We start from the raw sequence: 22,476 nt of genomic DNA, 5'->3' as shown, positions 1-22,476 counted from the left end.
CAGGGCGGCGCGTTGCCCGCCGTGGCCAGGGAAATGCCCGGCGCGCGGCTCCGGGGGAGGGGAGGGCTGCTCCTCCTGGGGGTCACTTACTCCAACTGAGGGGGCGGCGGGGTAGGGGAGAAGAGAGGGAGGTGCCAGGCGCGAGTGCAGGACTTTGCAAATAGGGTGGGGACGCCCCCCGCGCTGTGGGCTCCTGGGGGGGGGGGCAGGTGCTCGCCAATACCGGGTAATCACTCCTTCTTCCTACACCCCCACCCCACCCCACCCCCCAGCAGCAGAGGGGTCGTGCGCTCTCCAGGGCAGAGAAGGAGACAGGGGTGAGGGGTGCCTGGGGTGACTTTGCAAGACTTTGCCCATGGGAAGGGGTGGGTGGGGAACCTCTCCAGGCGGCTCTTGTGCCCGGATACCGGGTGTAGGTGCTGCCAGCAGAGGTAGGCAGTGTTCGCTTAGGTGCGGGGTGCCAAAGGGTATCCCCGATAGGAAATCGAAGGCAAGATATTTCTTAGATGGGGGGAGCGGCGCCCCCCTTTTCATCTGTGCCTGGGAAGTTTATCTTAAGTGCGCTGCTCCAGGCGCGGCAAGTGGCGTTCCTCACTCCCTTCCCCACCCCACCCCCTGCCTCCCAGGGTGAAGGGCTGGCAACACAGGGCACGGGGAACCGGGGCGCCGGCCCAGAGCCGCCCGGCCGTCGGCCGGAGCCCGCCCGGGTCCCGGGAAAAGTTCGGGCGAGTTGTTGCCGGCTGTTGTGTGCGCCGGGAGAGAAGTTGCGCCCGGGGACTGGCGGGCTAGCAGCCTGGTGGAGCGGTGCGCTCCAGGGGGGCTTTGCGGCGTGGGAGAGGGTCGGGCGGGGTCTGTTCCCCCAGGGTGGCCTGAGGGTGACCTCGGGGCTCAACAACTGGGGAGAAGGAGCCCTGAATCCAAGGGCACAGGGCTGAAATAGGCACCTGGTGAAGGACAGAGAAACAAGTAGTTTGTGGGGCCGCAGGGAACACCAAAGGGAGAGAGCCAGGTTCCCTGGTCACTTGGGGTCCGGCTTAACGGCAAAGGAGAGCCTGGTGACTGACGGAGGAGCGTCGGGGAGCGGGGCTTCAGGGGACGCGCGGGAATGGGGGATCGGGCCAGACCGAGTCAGGGAGCTCCCGGGGGAAGGGGGCCGATTCGTGCGCCCGGGGTGAGCCGGCCGGGCGGAGCGGCGGCCGATTTATTTTTACTCGGTGGCATTTGCAGAATGTGCAGCTGATGGCCGTCGGCCGCCAGGAAGTTTTGCTTTCTGTTCTTTCTCTCTCTTTTCGAAGCCAGCACTGCCGGGAGCTAGCGGGCCGGGCAGCCGGGCCTGGAAGGGGAGGGGGCGGCCGCTGGGGTGGTGAGGTGCGGGCAGAGGCGCGCTGGGGCCGCTGGCGGGGGCTGGCCGGGCGCGGGCGGGCGGTTGGTTGCTGGGCCGCTGCGGAGCATTTGGGTGAATGTCCCCAGCGCTGGAAGCTCCTCCGCGAAGGGAACAGGTGTATGCGCCGTCAATCACGGCTGGAGGGACACTTTGGGGGCGTAGATTAAGATAATAATAATAGATTTTTCTCTAAGGGGTGGGCGCAGATTCTTCTTCTAAGTCATGCCCGACCCGGGTCCGGAGTTGGGGGAGGCTAGTGGAGCGCTGAGGGAGGCAGGGAGCCTCCTCTTCCTCCACACAAGTTCCTCTGCCCCAGCCTCAGCTTGGAAAGCCGGCTCTGGGCGCGGCGAGGACCTCCTTCCAGCCACGCTGGCTACGGTGTGGGTGCGGGTGCGTGCCCATCGGGAAAGCGGCAGTAGCGCCCCTCCTGGGTATGGAGCTCCCCCAAACCTGGATCACTGGGCCACGGGGCGGGGTGTGCGTTTATACCCGAGTGGAGTGTGGGGGCGCGGCCCTCACTGTGCGTGGTTGTCCCGCCAACACCCGGTACGTTCAGGGGGTGGCGAGGGGGTAAAGGCCCTGGCAGTCGCTGGGCAAAGTTAGTAAATTTAGGACGTCTCCGAGCTGGTACAGGCGCGCGGTGAGAGCGCACGAGGGGACTGGAAAGCAGATCGCCGAATAATCTTGTTGTCCCCCCGCCCTACCCACGACGCGCGCGCGTATACACACACACACGCGCGCACACACACATACACACACGCACACACACGCGCACACACACACACGTCGCCGTCCTAAAGGGAGCTGTCCCGGCTGAGCAGGAGCAGCTGCGCCGGGCATGGGGAGGGGGGTAGTTGGTCCCCGGGGGCTGCGCCGGGGCTGCGCTCCACGTGCCCCGAGGGGGCGCTGGGCCGTTCGGCGCCCGAGCGCAAAGCGCCGGGTTTGCGTCCTGGTGGCGATCAGGCGGTGCGTCCCGGGCGGGCGTCGCGATCCGCGCAATCTCCGGCGACCCGCGCCACCTCCCCCGACCCCCAGCCGCTTTTCCACTTCCCAAACTTCGGTTTTTAGTGTGTGCCCCTCGCGGGAGCTCTCGGACCCTCTCAAGGGCAGAGTGGAGAACTTCTCCTTTCCAGGCGGCAGCCACCATCTCTATCCCTAGAGTCCGGCGAATTGGAGAGATCGCCGCCCCCCCAGCCCCCTTCTTGTTAGCCACCTTAGAGGCGGTTAAGGAGAGTTTATGGGGAATATTGTTGAACTTCAGTAATCAGGTTTCCAGCGATCTTATGCCTCCTGTTTAATTTATTAGACTAGTTATTTATTCTGTTGATGATAATCTGTTGCTGGTTTCTATGGAGATGTTAAACTGATCTCTTTCAGAAATCAAACTCCATATGCACTAAAACGTTTAAAGGGGCAGTGCCTTCCTCTTTTATTCCCCTTGCCTTGTTTGTTTGTTTTTTAGACTTCGCACCTTGCTGACACTTGGAGTCTCGCTCTGAGTCTCGGCGCATTTTATTTCCTTCTTACGAGAGGAGCCCAGCCCGGGAGCCTTACGCTTTGTGGCAAGTACAGCTTATTATGGCTAGAAGAAAGCGAAGGCTTTGATCTCTAAGTTGCATCATCATTTAAAACAGATCATTTCACCACCACCTCCTTCCCCCCCCATCATATAAGAGCAAAATTCTTTCAAGATCAAAGAGTCCAATCTTAAAAAAAAAGCTATTGTTTAAAAAAAATAAGAAAGTCAGTTAAATATGAAACTCCCTTATATGTCTGCTTCCCTTGTGTTTAAATAATTTTAATAAGAAAAACAAAACTTGTAGTTCAGCTAATTTTTTCACACTTATTAATAGTTTATCTTGCCCCCCACCCCTTTTTAATTTAAAAGAAGTTCAAAGTTAGATTTCTCTGCCTGTGGGGGTTGAGGTATATTTGCTTCTCTTTTAGATCCTGACCATCTGTTTTAGGAAAATTAGCCTCTGGGAAGAGGGGAAAAGGAGTTTTTAGTCAAACTTACTGGAGTGCTTTATTTATTTATTTTTTGGGGAAAATTGTGACCCAAATATTTTAAAGTTCAATTTTGCCTGCTTTTTGGGAGGATATCAATAACCTCTGTCTGTTATGTGAGAGGACATCAACTTTTCCTCCTTTTCTCCTCTGCCCAGATATTTTTCTGTAGATCTGTGACTGGTTGGGGCGGGGGGTGGGGAGGCGTTGCAGCGAATTAAGAAAGGAAGGCAGAAAAATATTATCTTGTTTTGTGACACTGAAAAATTGCAAACTGACTCTGACTCAGATATTTATCACGCTGACAGATATGATACAATGCGATTGCATTTCCTAATGATCCTTTGGGACTAAGTTGTAGGTAGAACCATTTAATGCATTTTTAATATTAAAGTAAGTCAGGGGTTCCATTTTCTTGGAGATAAGGGGAGTGGATGCCCTTCCATAGAGATGGTGCTTTCTGAATATACTGCTTTACTTTTTCAACTGGACACCCCCCCAACCCCACCCCTTCACATTTCCATTTACTTTGTCTGTGTGTTGGGGTGGGGGGGCATGCACAGAGCATTTGGCTTTCATAAATAAATTTATATCTGGCCAGAAGTTCCAATGCTAAATAAGAGCACACTTAAAAAAAAAAAACCCTGACTCCACCCCTGCTATAGGAAATAAAACAGGCAATACTTGAGTTTTGTTTTGTTTTTTTTCCTTCTGCCACCCTGGTTCTCTTTTATATTATTTTATATTGGAGGGGAGTAGGTAGAGTGGTTGTTGCTTCTCAGCTCAGAGGCGAGAGGAACCATTCCTATTATTTCCCTCTTTGCTATATTTTTGAAATTTGTTTGATTTGGATTGCAAACAGAACAGAGGCTTACGAGTAGAAAAGAGCACTGTGGCTTTAAACTCAGGAGTTTGCATATTCTCCTTGTATCTTTCCCCTTTGCTAATTATTGTGTTGTTTTCAGAGCAAATATGTCATATCCATGGCGACCGGGCAGGTTTATTGTCTTTCTGAAGCAATAGCTCACATAAGTAATTAATGACTTTCTTTTTTTTCCTCTGGCTTAGGTTAAACAGATCATTCAAGGAAAGTCATATCTCTCTCTTCTCTGTCTCTCTCTCTCTCTCTCTCTCTCTCCCTCTTTCTCTCTCTCTTTTTTTAGCCTAGTGACATAAGAACATGAGTAGAACAAGAAAATACTTTAACCAAGAAGTCAACAGCTTATTTTCCCCCATTTCTTTTCAAAGCTGAAGTGTCAGCTTTCAGACATATGAGGCTGTCATTCTCGCAGCCCTGAGCAGTGCAGTCCACGCCTGGGCTGGAAACCCACTGAAAGGTTGTGTAGCTTGGAAACAAGGGAGGTGTTCACACTGGGGGGAGGAACCTGGAGGAATTTACTTTTGAGGTTGGGGGGAAGCACTCCAAAATGAGTATTTCTCCTGTATTTAGCAGAATTTAATTAAATTGTTTACAGGAAAGAATTAATGAGTTGGTAGTAATGTGTTCTCCCACCTCCCTTCTTTTTCCCAGTCTAGTTAATTGGAAAGACAAAGTTTTTCTTTTTGATTCACCTTCAGCTTCCGCTTTCTCCGACCTTTGTCTCAAGTGCTTTTTCCAGGAAAAGTAGCTTTTGGAATCCCCACTGGTTAATATTTCCAGAAGTATAGTGGGGTTTTTGTTTTTGTTTTGCTTTTCCCCTTAGACCTACAACTCAAAGCTGGTTTCTTCTTCTCAGGAATCAACAGCTCTGATGATTGACTAAGACTTGGATTTTTCAACTTTTTTTTTCTTTCTTTTTTTGATGGGAAGAGGGCCTTTTCGGATGTAAAATTATATAGACGGCACATCTCTTCTGTATCTCGTGGCAGTATTAGGGAAGGTAGAAGCAATTTTTTTTCTTTTAAAAAATCACCTTTTATGATCTGCCCTTTACAAATGGACCTTTGCTGATAAGAATCCTCATGATGTCCCCCCTAAACTTTAGAATGTGCTAGATGTCCTACTAATGTTCTCCTACTAATGTTCTCCAGGGCTCGCTCGCTCCCTCTCATACACATACATTAAGCACATTTATACTATCCTCTCCCCCTTTTTAAAATTTCATGCATAGCCAAGGTTTTTGTGTGTGTCCTTACAAGGGGGGAACGAGATAAGGAGAGAAGCATTTATGTTGTTCTCAGGCACAATCAAAAAGAATATTCCCCCACCATCTGAACGAAGTTCAAAAAGGCCACGGAATGAATCTTTAGGCTTTTGGCATTGAAAATAAAAATATAAAGAAGAGAGATTTATTTGGTATCTTGTTTCCGAAGAGGAGAAGAGAAGGCCGAGCCAGTCTGATGCTGAGACTCCAGCGGAGTTGTAATTGAGCCCGTAACCTCTTGATGTCTATATCAGAAAAACAGACATGAGCAGAGGGAACCGGAGAGAGGCAAACAAGCCTGGTAGAGGAGAGGGAGCTCAGGGGGAGATTCACAGAGAGAGGAGAGAGATTTAATTTATAGACATTTTAAAAACCGTAATTTCATTAGGATCTGTTCTTCCCTTTCTCTGAAGGGCAGCCCGGCAGACCGATAAGGCCGGCCCCTGTGCCCGGGATACGTGGCGTGGTTGGGAGGGTGCTGGCTGGAGGCATCATCGCCAGCGCCCCAGGTTGGTTTCTTCTCTGCCCACTTTCTACTGGCTTTCTTATTTTGAAATTAAAAAGTCCCAGACGGCCAAAAGTCAGCCGTGGTTCTGGCTGCCTGGTGATCTCTCCTCTGGGTGCCACGCCGCTCTGCGAGTGGGTCTGTCTCCTGCCTGGGCGGTGGCATCAGCATGGCTCCCTTCGGTTGCAGGGCTGCCTTGGGTGCCAGCAGCAGGAGGCCACTGGGGGAGGGGGGCACCCCCACCTCGGCCCCCCTCAAGTTCACCAAGTTAAGTTGCTGCGGCTCTGAGGCCACAGCTTGGGGAAAAAAAGCTAAAGCCTGTCGTAAATTCTGCAAAAATTAATCAAGCATTTAAGAGCTGCACGTTAACAAGGTTTTGCAGGCAAGCTGGGCCCTTCTCCTGTTCCCCCTGTTCAAAGTCCGGCAGAGTGAGGGGTGGCCTGGACAGTGTGAAGGGAAGGGGGAGTTTTGTTTTTTTTTTTCTTAATTGGAATAATTGAGGACAACCAGGGAGAAGGAAGAAGAGAGATGGGTTTATTGAATAGAAATTCTCAAGTGCCCTTCTTCCATATTGTTGGCATTTTTTTCCCTTTTGGTCTGGATTTGTCCTATGTGTCTTTGGTGGAAAACACACATAGAGAAAGAGAGTGAAGGTGGGGGGAGAGAGAGAGAGAGAGAAAGAGAGAGAGAGGAGAGAGAGAGAGAGACAGGGACGCGTCGCTCCTTCGGAACTCATTATCATTCTTAATAAGTCTTAAGGAATAAGGAAGCGCATTGAGTGTAAATGCTGGGTAATCCTAACACTTCTCAAGGTGAGAGGAGTCTTGAGGACACAGAGAAAAGAGCCAGCAGAGGAGGGGGTGGCGGGGGGCAGAGGCCCTGGGGAAGTGGCAGGCCCAAGGTTTGGGAGGCTCAGCAGGAGGCCTGGAGGCTGGGATGGGGGGACCCCAAGATGTCCCAGGTGGAATGGGTTGTCTGAGATGACACATCTCAAAGATAGGGGGCCTTGCTCAGGGCAAGGAGCCGAGGTGACGGGAACAGCCCTGCCTTGGGTTGGGGGGCAGGGACCACAGGGTTTTTGCTTTCTCCTGGGTTCCATATCCTCAAACAGCTTGGCTCCTGTCCCCTGGCCTCAAGTCCCTGGAGAAGACCCAGGTAGGGGTAGGGTTAGAGAAGGCTTGTCCCACCCCAGGCTTCCCCTTGCTGTCCCCTTGGGCTCCCCCGCAGTGGCCGCTCTGGGAAGCAGGAGGGACAGAGTAGTGGCTAGAGCTCAGCTCTGGACACTAGGTGGCTAATAGGATCCGTGAGGTTCTCCAGAGCTGCAGCGGCTGCTGGCTTCCCTCCGTCCCCGCTGGTGGGCTCCGCTGTGCGATGCCTCTGCTGGCTGGGCAGGCAGCCCTGGCTCACAGGAGGGAGGGCGCTGGCCCAGGGCATGGCACAGCTCCCGGGCCAGGCCTCCTAGTGACCAGCTTCCAGGCAAAGCGAGGATGAGGCCAGGGCAGCTCCCGGGTGAGGAGGCAGCGGTCAGGGACGCTTGCTGCCAGGATGACTGGAGTCCTGCCTGTGGTCTCCGCCCGCTCCATCCTTGGCCACCTGGGTGTGAGGCACTGCTGAGCCCGGGTTTGGGGGGGGTCTCTGGGCTCTGCTTCTTCCCTTCTTTTGAATTCATATGCCCCCTTTGAGAATCCTCTTAATAAAAAAAAATCTCATAAGCATAAATATTGCTTATACTTTGAGGGGTTTCGCAGATCTTATAAACCCAGTCTAAGGACTCTCTAGGGCCCCTTGCTCTGGTGGGCTTCTTTCCAATTCTCCAGGATGAGGCAGGGGGGCAGGAGAGAGGAGGCAAGTGGTCCCCACCACCACTCCCACCTGCCTGCCTCTACTGGGAGAGGAGAGTGCTGTCAAACTGTCACCCAGGGGACCCATAGGTGGATGGGGGCTAGCACTCAGGTTGCTCTGTGAAGAACCCCACCTGCTCAGGTAGCGATGCCCCACGCCAGGCCAAAGGCAGCTCTCCCGGTTCCCCTATCCATGGTAATGGATGCATCCCCTTAATGGCAGAGCTCTTGGGCATGCATAAGGGGATGTTCTGGATAAGAACATGCCCATATCCAGCTGATGATTCTAGGATGTTTGAGCAAGGGTCTTAGCCAAGGTCATGTTCCAACCTTGGATAGTTTGCTCTGTGGAGAGACGTCTGCATGGAGAATAGCACGATTCAGGTTGGACTTATCACAGTGTAAAAAAAAAAAAAAATTTTAACTCTGTGTTTCTTTTGGAAAATAACTTCTGGGGAGCTTTTAAAGGGGATGTGTGGGAGTCAGAGGTGAAGGCTGGTGCCTGAACCGTGGGAAGCCTGAGGGGAAAGCCCGGGGGGGATGGGTTAATGGCGGGTGGATTCTGCTTTTCTGTTGTTTAAGAGCAGTAATGGCCAAATTGCATGCCCTGCGTGTGCCTTGCTGATGAGATTTACCGAAAGGAAGCCTCGCTGCCTCTTTGCTGCTGGTCTCTGGGTGGGTGAGCGTGTGTGTGCGCGCGCGCGTGTGTGTGTGATCGTGCGCGTGTGTAAATGAGAAGAAGGGGTGGGGGAATGAGCTCTGCCAGGCTGGCACCCTTCCCCAGCACTAATTGCTGGCAGAGTACCCATGAGGGCTGTGCCAGCGTCTCCAGCTCTGCCCGCCCCCCTCACCCCCGGGGAGCTCAGCTGTGCAGCTCGCTATGTGAGGGCCATTTCCGGGCCCACTCGTCCCCACAGCTCCTTCGGGAACTTCGGGGAAATCTGATCCTTGGGGAGGCCGTGGGTCAGGCCCCAGCATCTCTGGCTGGGGTTTAGGGGACAGAGTGAGACACGGGTGGCCCCGAGCTCCACTCAGGTCTAACTGTTCACTCCCCTACCCTTCTGCGAGCCCCACACTTAAGGTCTTGCGAGGCGTGGCCTGATAGGCTATGCGTCCGGGGACCCTGTTCTAGTTCTGGCTCTGCAGTAAATCACTGTGTGGCCTTAGGTGAGTCATTTTACCTTTCTGGGCCTCAGTTTCCTCTCTTGTCAAATGGCCTCTGACCCTCCACCCTCAGAGGCTTGTCCTAATGGTTGGCTGGACTCTTAGCTATGAAAGTCCCTTGAAAGTAATTAAACATAACGAAGAATTCATCATGGTTGGCATCGCCAAGCGCAAAGTGTCCCCAAGGTCAGGGGAGCCAGTTTTTATGTCATATGGTATCAGTCTCAAAGGAGACCCCTGTGGATTCCATTCCAGAAAGCCATGGACCTGGGCGTCACGTGTGGTGCTGGGGTTACATTTTTGTGTCAGGTTGCAGGTAGGTTCTGTTATCATTGGGAACTTGGGGCTGAATTTGGGGGCTGCCTTTCAGGCAGAATGAGGGATCACATTCAGGTTATGGGGTGTGCTTTGCTGTTTTGTGCCTCTGGAGCCAACAGGTTCATTTGAGGAGCTGTATATAGTGTAGATGGTGCATTCTGGAGCGAGTTAGCTGGGGATCAAAATCGTGTGACCTTCCGTCAGTGACTTAACTGGCCTGTGCCTCATCTGTGAAATGGGTATAACAGTACCTACCTCATGGGGCTGATGTGAGAGTTACATGAGCTAAGACATGTGAAATGTGAGGACCAAATGTCTGTGTGTGTTACAGACCCATGCCGGAGAGGACACAGAAGCACTTGCGGCTTATCAGGGATTGCCATGGAGAGGGGAACCGGGAGAGCTTGCTCTCTGTCTGTCTGGAGCTGGGCCCCTATGCCACGTGGAGGGTGACGTGATATTGCATAGAAATTCTGCGTTTTGTCTTTTACCTCTCTGGCCTGTCTGGGGTCCTCCTGGTATTTTTGCTGCTGGGTCCGGAGGGGATGAGAATGAAGACTGTGCCCACGTGTGGAGTCAGTCCCTCCAGTGGGGCAGGGGCCGTTGTTCTTTCTTTCCCACACTGACCAGACCAAGCGTTCCTGGAGCTCGGTGGGGTGAGGTGGGTCACGATGGGAGCTGTTTGGGACAGAAGGCCAAGGTGGGGTGGGGTGAGGGCAGATCCTGGAAACTGGCCCAAGGCGCCGGTGGCCTCTGCCTGTGTGAGCTGAATTCTGGGTGTTGGCGATCCCAGAGTCGTGCCCATGAGGGTGTCTTGCAGATGGAGGCTGTGTGGCGGGCAGAGGGAGCAGTGCGTGGGATCAGGAGCCAGGCTGAGCTGAAGGCGAATTATGTTTCCCCCACTTGGACAGAGTCATTCCTCGAATCCTTTGTTTCTGCATCTGTAAAATGGGACTTGGAATTCCCGCCACATGGACCATGAGGATTAGATGAGAGGATCCCAGCTGACATTTGCAGAGGTTCCACTTTGAGCTTTATTTCACGGAACGCACACAGCCAGCGAGCAGCACATAGCAGGGGCACAGGATGAGGATGAAGCAGCAGCGTGAGCCTCAGTTGGTCTTGACCTGAACTAATCATGGAGGCTCGGGGCTTAGCCAAGGGGCAGAGGACCACGGTTGTCCCTTTAGTCCCTGACATGGATAGAGCTGAGATTTCCCACCTGGCCCGGGGGTGAGTGCTGCCCCGGCCTGGGTGGAGGGCCAGGAGACAGGTGGGGCAGGGCCAGGAGAAGAGGCAGAGGTGGGGTGGAGGCAGTGACCTAAGGAAGCAAGGGCATGAGGCCGTGAAGCGGGGGGCACTGGAGGGGCGAGGGGCTCTTATGGAAGATGAGGTGTATGAAACTCCATCGGCCTCTCCCATTTCACTGCGCTATGCCAAAACACTCCGGTTCTTGTTTCACTATCTGAGATCTGGGAGCAGGTTAATTTCCATGACGAACTCCAGGCCACGTGCTTGGAGGATTTATCTAATTAAACGGATGCTTTTTTCTAAGAAAGAAATGAAGAAAGGGAGGGAGGGAAGGAAAGAGAAAGGAAAGGAAAGAAGGAAGAAAGGAAGGAAAAAGATGAGAAGGAAGGGAAGAAAGGAAGAGAAGGATAAGGGAAAGAGAAAGAAAGGGAAAGAATGAGAGGAAGGGAGGAAAAGAAGGAAAGAAGGAAGGGAGGGAGGGAGGAAGGAAGAAAAGAAGGAAGGAAGGAAGAAAAAGAAAGAGAGCGAGAAGGAAAGGAAGGAAGAGAGAGAAAGAAAGGAAGGAAGGAAGGGAAAGAAAGGCAAGAAGGCAGGCAGGCAGAGAAGTTGGAGGCTGACTGGTAATTTTTGAAAGGCCATGAAGGAGTGGAGGAGAGGGCCTACCGACTGAGGTGGGGCTCCTCCTGGCAGGTCATGCTCCTGTCTTTAGATGCTTTATTTCCAAAATAGCTCTTGGGGCCGGGTGCAGTGGTTCACGCTTGTACTACCAGTACTTTGGGAGACTCAAGTGTGGATCACTTGAGGTCAGGAGTTCGAGACCAACCTGGCCAACATGGTGAAACCCCGTCTCTACTGAAAATACAAAAAAATTAGCCGGGTGTGGTGGTGGGCGCCTGTAGTCCCAGCTACTCAGGAGGCTGAGGTAGGAGAATTATTTGAACCCGGATGGCGGAGGTTGCAGTGAACTGAGATCACACCACTGCACTTCAGCCTGGGCAACAGAGCAAGAATCGCTCTAAAAAAAAAAAAAAACAAAAAACAAAAAACAGAACAAAACAAAATAGCTCTTGGGCTAGGAGGTAGGAAGATAGCTGGAGGGTGTGGGGTCTGTACCATCTCATACAGTAGCCATTAGCCCACATGGCTATTTATTTATTTATTTATTTATTTTTGTTGTTGTTGAGACGGAGTCTCACTCTGTCGCCCAGGCTGGAGTGCAGTGGCCGGATCTCAGCTCACTGCAAGCTCCGCCTCCCGGGTTTACGCCATTCTCCTGCCTCAGCCTCCCCAGTAGCTGGGACTACAGGCGCCTACCACCTCGCCCGGCTAGTTTTTTGTATTTTTTTTAGAGACGGGGTTTCACAGTGTTAGCCAGGATGGTCTCAATCTCCTGACCTCGTGATCCGCCCGTCTCGGCCTCCCAAAGTGCTGGGATTACAGGCTTGAGCCACCGCGCCCGGCCGGCAATTTAAATTACATTTAAAATTTGGTTCTTCCGTGAATGAGGCACATTTCAGCTGCCCCATAGCCACGTGCGGCTAGAACTCCTGCGCTGGGCAGCTCAGACGGGTCATTTCCATCATCGTAGGAAGTTCTGTTGGAAGCTTCCCTCTGAGGGATGCTTCCCTCAAGCTTGGGTTAAATGGAGGAGCCCCCATGGGACAGTGATAGAGATAGAGAGCAGGGGCACATCCAGCTGTTGTGAGGGCTCCCAAGGCCAAGACCTCTGTGGTGCCAGGACATCTTCTCTTGACTCTGCCACAGGTTTCCTCTCTCCCAGGGCAGGGCGAGATGGCCGGTCTAGAGTGAGGCAGAACGGGGTTTAAGCCCTTCTTTTCCCACTTAGGACCTTTGTGACCTTGGGCCTGGGTCTTACCTCTCCGGTCCTGTGGAATTGGGCAGACAGTCAGCAGTGCCGCCTCGCTTGGTTCTTGTGATCATTAACGGAGGTGGTGTGGAAAGCACTTGGAAGTGTGAGGGCACACAGGGTGAGCACCTGAAAAATGGGGACCACCATTACTATCTTGATGATTATAATTGTAAATTTTGTTTTGTTTTGTTTTGTTTTGTTTGAGACGGAGTCTTGCTTTTTCACCCAGGCTGGAGTGCAGTGGCACGATCTAGGCTTTTTGCAACCTCCGCCTCCGAGGTTCAAGCAGTTCTCCTGCCTCAGCCTCCTGAGTAGCTGGGATCACAGGTGCGCGTCACCACGCCAGGCTAATTTTATATTTTTAGTAGAGACTGGGTTTCACCGTGTTGGTCAGGCTGGTCTCGAACTCCCAAAGCACTAGGCCTCCCAAAGCACTAGGATTACAGGTGTGAGCCACCACAACCGGCCGATATTATTTTCATAAAGATTATTGAAGAGTGTTTGGGCCTTCCGTGAACGAGGAGTTCTTCAGGACGCTCTCCCAGCAAATGTGGATTTATCCATTGTCGACCCTTTCCAGATTTAGTTTCAGTGACCCCCACCCCCATATCCTTTCCTTCTGGAGACCTGATTTGGATTTCTTCTTTCCATCCCTCCTTTCTTTGGGCAAAAGGAAGACTTGGAACTGCCCTGGAATGAACTCTTCCAGGCCCTTCCTCTTGGGAGGTAGAGCCTCTGTCTCTCCCAGCACATATAAGTGTGCCCATGTGCACACGTACACACACGCGTACACACACACTTCTCCACCGGCCTAGCCGTTAAAAATAAATAAGTAAAACCCAAAGTATTAAAGCAGGGGTGAGCAGATGTGGCCCTGGCAGGGCTGGCTGGGTTGTCTGGAGGCGGGGGTGGCCAGTGGCCCCGGGAGGGCTGTGTGCGTTGATTCCCGGACATTGCCCAGCGCCCTGTGTGCTAATGTGAAGCTGAAAAGTCCCCTGCATTGTGCCGGCTCCTTTCCCCGTGAAAAGGCAATTGAGTCAGTGAGTTCCAAATGGATTGGAGCTGACAGTAAATGAGAATTTGGCAGTGGGTAGAAAACAAGCTTCCCCCACCCTCCACCCAACACACACTCCCTCATCCCTCCCTCAACTCCCGGTGCTTGTTTGGTTTTGAGAGGGATTTTGCAAAGAATTATGATTTCTTTTTGCACATATCAGACATTATCAGCAGGGTTTGTGCCTCAGCCTGCCCCCCTCCCAGGGATGGCCCAGCCCCCTCCCCCAGGTGACCGGGCCCACTCCCCTTGCCGCCTCGGTGGCTCTGCCAGCGATCCCGAACGAGTTAAGGGCTGAATCAACTCTAGACCCAGCTGTACATTTTACTCTGGGTTCCTGAATGAAGTGATGTGCTGTGCTCAGCACGATTGGAGACTGTCTGTCCCGGGTGACCCACCCGGTCCCCACCCTGCTGGACTCCACCAGCTTTTATGGGACCTGCTGCTGGGTCCCAGGACCTTGTCCCTGGCAGCTGGGGAGCCGGTGGCTCATGCTGTGGGGGTTTTGTCTGGTGTCCTCCCCATGTCCAGCCTGCTCTTAGAGACCTATTTTAATTCTAAAAGAAAGAGTACACCATTTTAAGTTGGTCTTATCCCTGATTTGTAAGGAAGGCTTGCAGTGTTGAGGGTTCATGGATGCCAAGGGCCCTGCCGCCATCATTCTGCATTCCACGGTGTCCACACCAGTACAGTAGTCAGTAGATACTTACTCGTACCAGGCCCTCTCGCCAATGGCCCCATGTCCCTAGACCTCCCCACTTAATTATTCCCAGGAGCTGCAGGGAAGGAAACGCGGCTTCCTTGCAGATACCCCTCCAGACATGCTCCTCATTTGTGACACAGCAACTCTTTAGCCTGACCAGCCTCTCTCCATAGAGGGGTAGCGTCTCTCCCATTCCTGTAGGCCAAGAGGCACGGAGATGCCCTTGTTTTGGCAGAATTACAAGCTGCTCCTGGGGGGTGTCTGTGCCCCCACTGGCTAGGGAGGCCCCTCAGGGGCCTCTTTCTGGAAAAGGCTGGTGGAGTCTGCTTGTTTTGGGAGCTATGCTGGGAGGATAGTGGTGAAGTCCTCGGCTCAAATCCCTAGTCTCTCCTTACTGGGACTCCGACTTTGGAATATTGTGGACTCTTCTGAGCCTCAGCTTTCTCACTTGTAAAAGAGGGTTCACGATAGCACCTATCCCATGGGGTTGCTGTGAGGATTAAATGAAATGACACTGGAAAGACACCTGGCACGTGGTGACAAGGGGTAGCTATTGTTGCTACTAGTACTGTCTCTACTCCACCCTCCCCATCTGTCATCATGAAGGCAGTAAGGCAGAGGGCTCCCTGTGTCTGAGCTCCAGAGACCCCCAAGGCCAGGCTGAAGCCCCAGCCCAGAGGCTGTGGCCACCACAAGTCTGTTGCAGCATGTTTGCCAATAGCAAGGCAAACGTGTCCGCCCAGTACAGAGCCCTCGAGGGAGCAGGGAAAGGCTTGCAATGCCCAGGGCTGAGCTGTTAGACATTCAGATGGCAGTCTCTGGGCTGTGGCCTGGACTGCCTGCCCGGGGAGGAGCTGACTCCCAAGCACTGGTGCCATCTTGGTTCTCCTTGGCCTCTCCTCGCAGACAGGAGTGTGGCCCTTGCCCTGCCCCGGGAGCAGGTGGCCTTTGCAGCCTGGCACCTGTTCCCAGAGGGTGGCTGCCAAGAAGGCACAAACCCAGGGATCTCCCTGCGTGTACTCCGAGTCATTGCATGAGGCCTGTGTGCTGCCTGGAGGAGCTGGCCTGGGCCTGTGCTAGTGGAAAAGGTTGGAGGAGGAGCTTCTCTCCTCCAAGACCCCCCTCCTCGCCCTTCAGGCGAGTCACAGGAGAGCGGGGGCCAGCATCCTGAGGTCTGTGTGCTGGGGGTTTGTTGGGGTGGGGCGAGTAGCGGAGGGGAGAGACGGGTGAAGGATGTGAATGAAGTTGGAGAGGGGGTGCAGGAGCAGGGTCTTGCCTCTGTCCTTAAGGGGCAGCAAGGAAGCTGAGTTGATTTTACATTTTCATTTTATTAAAAGAGAAAGGAAACAGACATTTACTGAGGGCCGACTGTGTGTCAGATGCTGCGCTGTGACTTTCTGTGGGATTGAAAGATACAAGGCAAGCAGTGGTTCGATTCCCATTGTACCTGGCAGGAAATGAGGCTCTGAGAGGTTCAGTCACTTGCCTGAGTTCACCCAGCTCGTTAATGGAGAGCTAGGGTCCCAGCGCTGGTTGATCTGACTCTGAAATGCACGCTTTTCCCTATGCACTGGAAAAATAGAACCATATTTTAAACAGCTTTTGAAAATAGATCAAAGGGAAAAAATGCACCCCTAACTTAACTATCATGAGACGACGTTGTTTAGTATCTGGTGTATTTCTGTCTAGTGTTTTTCCCCCGTTTGGTGACTGTATATATTTATTAAACATGTATTTTACATAACTATAATCATAAAAGAATATGGTTTTGGTTGAGACTTTGGACGAGGTAGGAGGGTCTCCTGAGTTGGACCACCAGGGAGGGATTGATTCTTGGCAAAATGGAAACCTGGTTTTGGCTCCGAGCCATCTTTTCGGTAATGAGGTGCCCGAAACTGCACTGGAGAAGGCAAACTGGGTGAATGGAGAGGCAGGCGAGACCCCAGGGTTCTCTCCTGGGTAGCTTTTGCTCAGTTAAGTGGTAGAATTTTCCTTTTAACTCACTTCCTTCTTGCTTTTGACAAATGGGAATATTTGTGCCATTTTCCCGAATGACCTCCTCTCCTTGGGGTAATGAGAAAATGAAAGTCTTTGCTAAGTGCTTTGAGATATTCAGATATAAAAACAGAGAGCAGAGCGTCGTCGTGGGCCTTTTGCTGCCAGGGCGCTTTATAAGGAGGAAGTGCAGTTTGTGTGGAGTGAAGGTCACCGTGAGGGTGAGGGCTCTTGCTGGAACCCGTGTCTCTCTGGGCACAAGGGCCAGGGCACTCGTGGCCCGGCTCAGGGTGGGTGGGGGTGTTGGTGGAGCCTCTGCCCATCTTCCAGGTACACATTCCCAGGCCAGATCCCCAAGGGCCAGGTGATCAGGGTCACTCAGGCAAAGCCCCCACCTTGGCTGGAATCTTGCAGATAAATGATTCAATTCCGAGAGAGGTCTCCCCTTCTGACTTCATAGGATCTGCCCAGGAATATCACAACGGAATAAATAAGGTGTCACCTGTACAAATTATCATCCCAAGGATGGTTTCGAAACACGGAAAAATGTTTATTATATGAGTGAAAAAATATACCAAATGCCAATGTTGTGAATGCTGCGAGAGAAACTATATAAAAATCCAAATGCTTCTGTAGAAGGGTTGAAAGGTGATCCTCCAAAATGAAAATTATAGCGTTAGGGTGGTGGGACTACGGTGATTTGTTTTTTATTTCACAACATTTTATTTAAATTCACCCCCTATGATTAAAAACCAACAAAGCCAACGTGTCGGCCCGGCAGGGAGCTCTGGCAAGGGAGAGGGGGCGGGGCAGCGCCAGGCGAGAGGGCGCCTGCACCCACGGCCCCCGCAGGGCGCTGAGCTCACCGGCTGTGCCAGCCACAGAAACCTATGAGATCTCGAGAAGCTGAGGCGTATCGGTGACTCAGCCTTCGTGTTGTGCTGTGCAACAATAGCTTTTGTCCTTTACCCAAAACCCTAGGCCAGTGTACTAAAAAAAAAAAAAAAATTATAAAATTGTGAGATAGTTTGTACTTTCCTCACCAGCCGGTGCCAGCTTCGGGTGCTTTATTTATTCAAGGTGGGGAGGCAGGGAAGACGGGGTGGGGCTAGGGGGGAGACAGAAAGGAAAAGAAAAACAAGGTAAGACTCGGACAAGGCCCAAGAAATGTTTGAACCTCACCAACAAACTCTCTTTTGTTTCACCAGTGGGAAGGAAAAAATAAACGTGAACCAAAGAAAACTCCCTACGTTTAGCACGTGGAGGTGATTCCTTCGCTTCTTGCAGGGGTCTTGGCCTGTTGTTTACAGGCCAGGAGAGCTATTCGTGATGCCTACCTCTAGGGCAGGATGTGATAGGAGGTGGGATGCAGGGCCCAAGGAGAAGGGGCTGCAGCCAGCGGCCAGGCTGGGAGCAGAGACCTCCAGGCAGGTCCCTGGTGTGCTGGGCAGTCACGCGCAACTGTCAACACCCTTTGCTTGCACTTCCACTGGGGTTAAAGAAGATTCTTCCCTCCCAGTAACCCAGAAGCCGCTCTCTGCCAGGGGGACTTGGAATTCCACGTGGATCAGGAGCAAGGACGCGTTTGCCTTGGAACAGTTTGGATGGGAGCTCTCTCCTCCTCGTGTCCACTGGAATACATTTGAGGAATCAGATTCAGGAAGAAAGACCGGGAGAGGGGAGTTGGGAATCGGTGTGTGTGAGATCGCGTGTTGTTTTGTGTGTGTGAGATTGTGTTCGGGTGTAAATCGTTTTGCATGTGATTGTGTCTGAGATTGTGTGAGTGACTGTGTTGGAGACTGTGACTGTGAGACTGCATGTGAGATTGTGTGATTCTGTATGAGATTGTACGAGGATGTGTGTGATTGCGTGTAACATTGTGTGAGACTGTAAGAGTGATTGTGTATGAGATTGTTTTTGAGGTTGTGTGAGATGGAGTGTGAGATTGTGTGTGGTTCTGTGGGAGTGTGTGCTTGTGTGTGACATTTTGTGTGGGGTTGTGTGAGACTGTGAGATTTTTGTGGGAGATGCTGTGTGAGATTGTGATTGTGTGTGAGATTGTGTGTGATTGTGGTTGTGTGTGAGAGTGTCTGGTTGTGTGTGAGATTGTAAGATAGTGTGAGATGGTGTGTCAGATTGTGTGTGCTTTGTGTGAGATTTTGTGTGAAATTGTGATTGTGAGATTGAGATGGTGTGTGACTGTGAGATTGTGTGTTAGTGTGTGAGATTGTGTGTGAAATTGTATGATTATGTGTGAGATTGTATGAGTGAGTGCATATGAGACTGTGCGACATTGTGCATGCGACTGTGTGTGAGATTGTATGTGGCTGTGACATAATGTGAAATGGTGTGGAAGACTGTGTGTGCCTGTGTGTGAGATTTTGTGTGAAATTGTGTGATTGTGTGAGATCGTGAGTGATTGTATATAAGAGTGTGTGTGAGATTGTGTGTGGCTGTGAGATTGTGTGAGTGGCTGTATGTAAGATTTGTGTGAGTTTATGTGGATTGTGTGAGTGGGTGTGTATGGGATTGTGTGTGATTATAACGTGGTATGTGGTTTTGCGTGTGATTTTGTATGAGATGATGTGCGTGAGATTGTGTGTGAGATGGTGTGTGGTTGTGTGTGAAAAAGAGTGTAAGTGGTTGTGTATGAGATTGTTTGTGTGTGTGGTTGTGTTTTTGTGTATCGCTTCTTTCCCCCTGGTTGTAGTAGCCGGGCAGAGTAAAATTAATGGGGTCTTCCATCTGTTTTTTGCGTATCACTTGGTCCCCTGCCCCAGGCCTGCCCTGAGTGAGACTGTGCTGTGGCCAAATCCAGGGCTGAATGACGATTCTTCCTTCTGCATGAGATCAGAGGATTTTGTGGGAATGATGCGGTGGTTTGACCAGTAAGAGAAAGGATGAAGGGTAAAGTCACAGAGGTCAGAGGTGGCCTGGCCCAGGACTCGGACGCCCCTCTCCATGGTCCTCATAGGGGTCCCAATCCTGTGGTCTTTGTCCTGTCCTCAGAAACAGATTCCTGGCTGAGCTTCTGAGGCTCGGGTGGGCTCAGAGGCACCTGCGTGATCGTCCCATCATCATGACCCTTCCTGTGAAGAAGGCAGCTCACAGGTTATTGTCCTGGTTTACAGGTGGGGAAACTGAGGCCCAGAGGGAGGTTGCTTGGCGCCGCAGGCCCTACAGCTAGTCAGTGACGGATCTGGAACTAGGACCCAGTCTTTGAGCCATTTGGAAACATGATCATCTTTCCCACCGGCTCAGGGTGAGGCTGGCCAGTTCCAGACGTGGAATGGTGCTTCCTCTGGCCAGTTCCAGACGTGGAATGGTGCTTCCTCTAGTTGCGGGAAGTAAAGGGACCCTCCTGGGGATCAGATGGTGGGGCTGTGTTTAAGGGTGACTGGTTTTAGGGACTGCCTCTGTTGAAGAAAGAGCACTGGATGGTGAGAAGGTGAGGTGGTTCTAGCCCCATCTCCATCACTGGCAGGCAGCCACCTCCCAAAATGAGCGAGAGGGCTGGCCCCCACGGAGCCGTCAGCCCTTCCCACTTCAGGATGGCTGGAGCTTCTTGCCACTGTCTGGAGTCCGCAGCTGTGCCATGCAGCCAACCCTCTCCCACAACCTGTCAAACCAGAGATGCCAGTTTCCTCAGGGCTCCCAGGAGCTCCCGCCCCTAGCTGGTACCAGGGAGAGCCTTTGCAGGCTCGGTGGGCAGTGCCCCCAACCCATGCCCCGTGCACCTGCTTATTGATCACTATGTGTCTGGATGTGTCTCGTGTCAGAGCCCTCTGGTGTGAACTTGCTGAGTACTGAGAGGCCGAGACATGAGACAATTACAAGCAGGGGAGAGAAGTGGTACCCTGTGACAAGAGGCAGCTGTGGAGAAAGGGGCAGGCTCCATGCCTGGGGTGAGCGCCATCTGGGCAGGAGGCCTGGCTTCCAGCTGTGGGGGCTTGGGAAGGGCAGAGCCTGGGAGGAATGATTTTGAAGCCACTACTATGGAGATTAAGGGGATGAGAATGTAAATCTCAAGTAAAAAGGTAATTGAATGTAATAGCAAACACTGCTCGCTCTATGTTAATTTTAGCTCTTCCCCTGGATACAAGACGCTGTATTAGTGTTTTATTACCATTTTGTTTGCACTAATAAAATAGTAAAATTTATTTCAAGGAAGTTGAAGGATGGTTTTACAATGCAAATTTGAAGAAATTGGACTTTTCATTTATGCCTCTGCTATTTTAAACCCTGACGGGTGTAAATTAGCTACAGGGACCGAGCAGACCCCACTGATGGGGACTTGGGAGGCGGGAGCCCTGGCAGAGGTTCCAGACGAGCTCAGGGCGGAAAGCAGACAGTATCACACGGAGAGGCTGGAGCGGGAGGGAACTTGGGGGCCTGACTGGGTGGGACAGGGCGATGGTTGAGAGTGTGTCAGGCACGAACGAGTCTGGGTGTAGGAGGGCATGTCACACACAGAGCTGGCAGAGAGATACACGTGGCCACAGACCTCAGAGCTTCATCTTTCCTCTCGGCCCTTTGGCCTCCTTCTTGTCCTGCCATCGGGCCTCTGTTAACCTGGTGAACCCCTAAGGGTAACTGAGCAACCCTACCCTCTGTGCCTAGAGAGGGCGAGTCGACCAACCGCTCTGCTCCCGTTCACACCCGTCCCCTTGAAAGGGGCTGAAGATTGAAGAGATCCTCGGAGCATGGAGGAGAGACCTTGAGCCAAAAAGGAACCAGGGAAAAAGACCTGGGCCAGAAACTAGCCCAGCTGAGGTCCCACCTTCTCCTTCTCCCTTCCAACCCAGGCATCCTGGAGAAACGGGGGCAGGACTTTCTCAGTACCCCGGCATGCCTTCCTATGGAGCCCAGTGGTCCCAGACAGTGTAGTGTCCATGAATCCAAAAGCTAGAGGACTGAAGTTTTAAAAGAAAAAAAAAAAAATCAAGTCGTCTGAATCTGAGGGAACTGGATGATGGTTACAGGTAGGCGGAGAAGGCAGCGAAAGGGGTGATAGGAGAGTTTCATTTTGAGTTTTGGGTGAAGAATTCAGGTTGGATCTTGTTTTATCCAAACCGGTTTGTTTATCTCTGAAAAATTATCGGCAGCAATGGCCCAAAGCGATGTACTGGGGGCCCGGCTTCCAAAGGGTAGGGAACCGAACAAGTGTTCTAATGTCTGGCAGAGTCCGCCGTGTGTATTGCCCAGGGTTTTCTGGCCGACTGCCTGGTGCGGGGGAAATGGTGAGCCGGTGTCGCCAGTTTCCAGCCCCAACCCTAGGTCTGGTGAGGTTTTCTCGGTGTGTTCTGTCTCCCTTGTTTGGGTGTTGTGTGCGTGTTTAATGCAAAGATTCAAACTGTTGATTCTGGCAGGGCCAGAGTGGAGAGACTGGAGGAGTCTGGAAGAGAAGCTGGAGCAGAGATGCTTGCAGGAGACCCGTGGGGATTCATTCTCTTGTCTGTAAGACCACGGGAGCTCTCAGTGTCAGGACTGTGCTTGTGGGTTGCAGGGAACTTGGCGCTGGGACAGAGGAGGGAGGGCTCAGGCTTCCAGCCTCTCCTGGTGGTTCCTCTAGGCCTATAGGGTCACATCTGGGGAAGAGAGGAGTCTGCGTTGACTCAGGCGGTTGGAGATACCCAAGGGTGAGGCCGGTCTCCAGTGGTGGAGCCAGTGCTCTGTGTGGTTATTAATGGAGCAAAAAAATTCTCCATCTGGGTCTCCTGGTGATCCTTTTGGATCGGGGGGCTGTGGATGGGATTTCTTGGGATCACGGGGCTAAAAGAATGTGCAGAAGGCAAAGGACTCTAAACCCAGCTCTGCAACAGGCCAGGAACTCCTTCTTTTCCTCTGTAGACTACACAGGAGGCCCTGGTGGTGGAGTTTTTCCAAATCCCTAATCTCAGGGACAGAGAGGGAGGCCCTGAACTTGGCCCCAGCCAAGGCCAGGGCAGATTTGACAGTGTGCTGCCGAAAGCAGTCAGAGTTGAGAACATTTAAAAGTGGCGCTTGTTTAGGTTTCGAAATGGTTCCCGATTCTCCAAGAGTCAGGAGATGTACCGTGTGTACCCAAGGATTTAGCGACGGTGTCAGGTCGGAGGGTACACTCCGGTGGATTTCCAGCCAAAACTCTAATTACATCCCTAAGCAGACAGAAATGGGAAAAGAGGATTAGTGCAGCGCCCCTCGTGGGCCTGGCGGTGGAGGACCCCAGGAGCACCTGGCCTCTGTGCAGGCACCTGCCCA

General features: G+C 52.3%; 1 protein-coding gene across 1 annotated transcript in view; it reads left to right on the top strand.

Annotated features, from left to right (window-relative positions):
- CASZ1 (castor zinc finger 1) overlaps positions 1 to 22,476 on the top strand; it is a 150,159-nt gene that overhangs the window by 407 nt on the left and 127,276 nt on the right. The window lies entirely within an intron of this gene.

Source organism: Colobus angolensis, unplaced genomic scaffold (assembly GCF_000951035.1).
Source record: "Colobus angolensis palliatus isolate OR3802 unplaced genomic scaffold, Cang.pa_1.0 Scaffold149, whole genome shotgun sequence".
NCBI classification, from domain to species: domain Eukaryota; kingdom Metazoa; phylum Chordata; class Mammalia; order Primates; family Cercopithecidae; genus Colobus; species Colobus angolensis.
Note: the sequence above shows the minus strand (reverse complement) of the source record. Positions and strands in the feature narration are given on the sequence as shown.